This window comes from Vulpes lagopus, chromosome 12 (genome assembly GCF_018345385.1).
Source record: "Vulpes lagopus strain Blue_001 chromosome 12, ASM1834538v1, whole genome shotgun sequence".
NCBI classification, from domain to species: domain Eukaryota; kingdom Metazoa; phylum Chordata; class Mammalia; order Carnivora; family Canidae; genus Vulpes; species Vulpes lagopus.
Window position 1 is genome coordinate 73,945,390 of NC_054835.1, and position 4,590 is coordinate 73,949,979.

Here is a 4,590-nt window from a genome sequence, read left to right on the forward strand (position 1 = left end):
TACTCTTTTAACTTTAGCTTAATAGCATGGGGGCTTTCGTTAAGTTTCACTGTCAGCAGAACAGCACAAATTTAACATTTACGTGATCCATTTCTACTAAATAAAAAAAGGGGAAAGTGTTATGCCAAGGGCAATGTGGGTATTAATTTTCTCTATGGTTTATACAATTACTTGAATGCATCTCTAAAGAAAACTAATATATTGATCAAACCTGATTAGCTTTAATTTACATAAAACTGTCATAGCATGAGTTACTTGTATGCTTTAGAAAAACAAAAGGTTTCAGTGAAAAAAAAGCCATGGGAATTTAGAATTCAGACTCATCTGACATACAAAATATCTAAAGTTTGAGTAACATGAGACCAAAATTCTAATCTTATTATAAGAAAATTATTTAATGACAAAATAATATTATATTTGAATTGTTTTTAAATTGTTATATAACACATTTTTACAAATATAAGTATCCATGTTTCAGTTTTTAAACAAATGGAAAAATAGAAATAAAAAAATTCACCAGATACCATTCTCAAAGAATATTACCCTGGTGAATCTTCTTCCAGACTTTACCTACGCACACACACATGCACACACACATGCATATGCAATGTCTGTTCCACTCATTCAGTTTTATAATCTCTTTTTTCATTTAACATGAACTCATTAAGATGTTCTCTTGTCATTTCTTCATGCAAAAAATATTTACCTAGCAAATATCATTTGCCACAACAATGCTACTTATGTTATAAACAAAAATGTACAGAACAGCAAATTAGTCCCTTGTGGAATTTATATTCTGATTGAACAGACGGTTAATGAACAAGAACAATTGAAGAAATAACTAAAAAATATATATTTTTGTATATTTACATGGGCATAATTACAAATAATGAAGAAACTTATGAATAAAATATAATCAAGACCTGAATGGAATAGATTCAAAATTAAGGTAGCTAAAGATGATATTTTCTAGGTGACATTTATGCTGGACTTTGAAATAGTATGTAATGGCAAACATGCTGTGTCGCATAGGAGTAATCTAAGCCAAAGGAAGCAAGCATGAAAGTCCTACATAGCAAAGTTTATTTAGAAAAAGCAAAAAAATAAACCAGTTCCACTGCACATGGGTAGAGCTTGGAGTTGAGGCCACTGGCTGGCTGATGACTCACAAGTGTAGGTTGTGTGCTACATGAGAGGCAAGTTTTTTGCTGACACCACAAGGGTCTCTGGTCCAACGAGTAGAGTTTAGTGGCAAGTCTTGCTACTGTTAAGAAAGAAGAAAGAAAGAAGAAAGAAAGAAAGAAAGAAAGAAAGAAAGAAAGAAAGAAAGAAAGAAAGAAAGAAAGAAAGAAAAGAAAGAAAGAAAGAAAGAAAGAAAGAAAGAAAGAAGGAAGGAAGGAAGGAAGGAAGGAAGGAAGGAAGGAAGGAAGAAGAAGAAAGAAGAAAGAAAGAAAGAAAGAAAGAAAGAAGGAAGGAAGGAAAGGAAGGAAGGAAGGAAGGAAGGAAGAAAGAAGGAGAAAGGAAGGAAGAAAGAAAAAGACCAAAGAGCCTCTTCCCATTCTAGGCCTTAAGAATTTAGGACTACCATTCTCCCTCATGAATCCATTTGTCATGTAAGAAGTTGAACTGCCCTAAGAGCATGACACCAAGAGGAAGCTCCAGGAGAGACCATATGGAGGAAGACTGAAGCATCAGACATAAAAGCAAAGCTATCTGTGATATTCCATTCCAGCTCAGTCACCAGCTGACTGCAGCTAATTGAAGCGCCCCAGCTAATAAGATATAAAACATAACTACCCAGTCAATCCTTGCTCAAATTCCTGACAAACCAGATTATAAAAAGTAATAAAATAATTGTTTTATGCCACTTAATCTGCGGGTGGTTAGTTATACAGAAATAAAGGCAAGAGTAAACCTATACAGGCAGACCTTATATTATTGCACTGCACTTTACTGTGCCTTGTGGATATTGATTTGTTTTTTGTAGCAATCTTGCATGAAACAAGTCTAAAGGCATCATTTTTTTTTATATACCATTTGCTCACTTCCTGTTTCTGTGTTGCATTGTGGTAATTTTTGCAGTATGTCAAGCTTTTTTACTATTATTATGTCTGTTATGGTGACTTGTAATCAGTGATTATGACTCCCTAAAAGCTCAGACTATGGTTAGCATTTCTTAGCAATAAAGTATTTTTTTAAATTAGGGCATTTTTTAGAGAATCTATTGTACACTTAATAGACTACAGTATAGTATAAACATAAATTTATACACAGTAGGAAACAAAAACCATTTGACTCACTTTTTTTTATAAAGATTTTATTTATTTATTCATGAGCGACACAGAGAGAGAGAGAGAGGGAGAGAGAGAGGCAGAGACACAGGCAGAGGGAGAAGCAGGCTCCATGTGGGGAGCCTGATGCGGAACTCGATCCCAGGTCTCCAGTATCAGGCCCTGGGCCGAAGGCAGCGCTAAACCGCTGAGCCACCAGGGCTGCCCCATTTGACTCACTTTATTGTGATAATTTTTATTGCAGTGGTATGGGACAGAACACACAGGATTTCCGTGGTAGGCTTACTTTATAATATAATGTATGTAACAGCATAAAATAAAATTATACAGCATACTACACTTTACCATAAAATACTTTCAGACAGTGAGATTATTTGTTCATCTAAGAAAATATGACCTATTTACAAATATGATCTATTTATCATGCATGTTTCTTTTATAATAATACAATTTTACTCTTAGAAAATTTATATTAGCACAAAATCGCTATTAGCAAAATGAGCTTAAAGACATAGATGGTTTAACTTAATATCAAAATTAATTTTTTTCTACACATTTTCCTAAAGTTCTATTAAAGTAAGTTTAGAGTAGCTAAACATTAAGTTACAGTGAGTAGCAATACAGTTTAAATACATCCATTATTTGAGTTGACTTAGTTTTGCCAAAGAGATGTGGCCTTTAGTCTTCTGTTAATAGCAATACGATTTTAAGTTCAGAACCTCTTACATATTTATATTTACCTTCATGGTCTTTTGCAGTGAATGTCATTTTATGAACAAGTGTTGGGAAATATAATTGAAAAGTTGTGACCGCCAGTTGACCTGTGAGCTGGACCACAGCACTCAGAGGCTCCTCATCCCCTCCCCTGTCCTTGGACTGGGTTTCCTCACCTTTTCTGCTCCCAGAGACTACTCCAAGGACATAGCTTTGAGATGATGATGTGGTGTTGAGAACACTCACACTTGCACTGGAATCTCTTGAGTGTTTTGCTAACCAATACGTAAAATAGCTGGAAATTACTTTTTCTCTGCATATTTAGTATTAATTTCCATTCATGACTATATGTAATACAGAGTTGTTTCAATGAGATTTCTGAAGGTAAATATAATTAATACCATGAAAACTCAGTAACAAGAGAATTCCATATGCTAGCTGACAACGTGAACTCCTAGTGACATCAATTGGACATGTGACACTACAGATATGTGGCAGACAAACTCTACATGCCCCCCAGTGACATCTGGCTTCTGATGTTCATGCTGGTGTAATCCCCTCTTACTGAGTGTAATTGGGTCCTATGACTTGCTCCTAACCCATAGAATACAGCAATGGATTCTTTCCTATGATTAGGTTACACTTTAAGGCAAAAGTGATAGGATATCACTACTGTGATCATGTTATATGAATTCTCAGCTCACTAAAATTACTCTTGCTCTCTGCTGCCTCTGAAGAAACAAGCAGAGAGGTTGTGAGCTGCCTATCGAGAGGCCTCCATGGCAAAGAACCATAGGCCACCTACTAAAGCTTAGTCTCACTACCACAAGGAATTCTGTTAACAATTGGAATGATCTGGGTAGGAGACTCTTCTTCAGTTGAGCCTCCATATGGGAATATCACCATGACTGTGAGACCCTGAGCAAAGGACACAGCTGATTTGTGCCTGCATTCTGACCCATGGAAACTGAGAGAAAATTAATATGTTTTAAGTACTAAGTTTCTGATAATGTGCTATGCAGCTCCAGAAAAGTGACATGTGATACACCTTTGTTTAGACAAGTGCTGTTTGGGAGAAATAAAACTTGAGCTATATATGTTATTTTAAAAATAATTAAAAAAAATAATTTGAACAATATATTTCATTTATATTTTATATTTGTGGAGGTTTATATATTTATATAGCACAACAATACTATATAAATTATTCTGATTATAATAGTCAATATATAATATATCATGTTTAGTATTATTCATATACCATGCATTTATATTTTATTTTACCCAACATAGTCAAAAAATTATTTTAATATGTAATCAATATAAATAATGTTATATACATACATTTTTTTCTTTTTTTAAGTTCTTTTTTTTAAGATTTTATTTATTTATTCATTGAGACAGAGAGAGAGAGAGAGGCAGAGACACAGGCAGAAGGAGAAGCAGGCATCATACAAGGAGCCTGACGGGGGATGAGAGCCTGAGGTGGGACTCGATCCAGGATCCAGGATCATGCCCTATGCTGCCGGCGGCGCTAAACCGCTGTGCCACGGGGGCTGCCCTATACATACATTTTTCATATCAA

General features: G+C 34.9%; 1 non-coding gene across 1 annotated transcript; it reads left to right on the plus strand.

Annotated features, from left to right (window-relative positions):
* Nucleotides 1-1,116: 1,116 nt before the first annotated feature.
* On the plus strand, nt 1,117-1,269 carry LOC121474336. The gene has a single exon (XR_005983348.1). It is a non-coding gene; the product is annotated as a small nucleolar RNA SNORA62/SNORA6 family (small nucleolar RNA).
* The last annotated feature ends 3,321 nt before the right edge of the window (nt 1,270-4,590 follow it).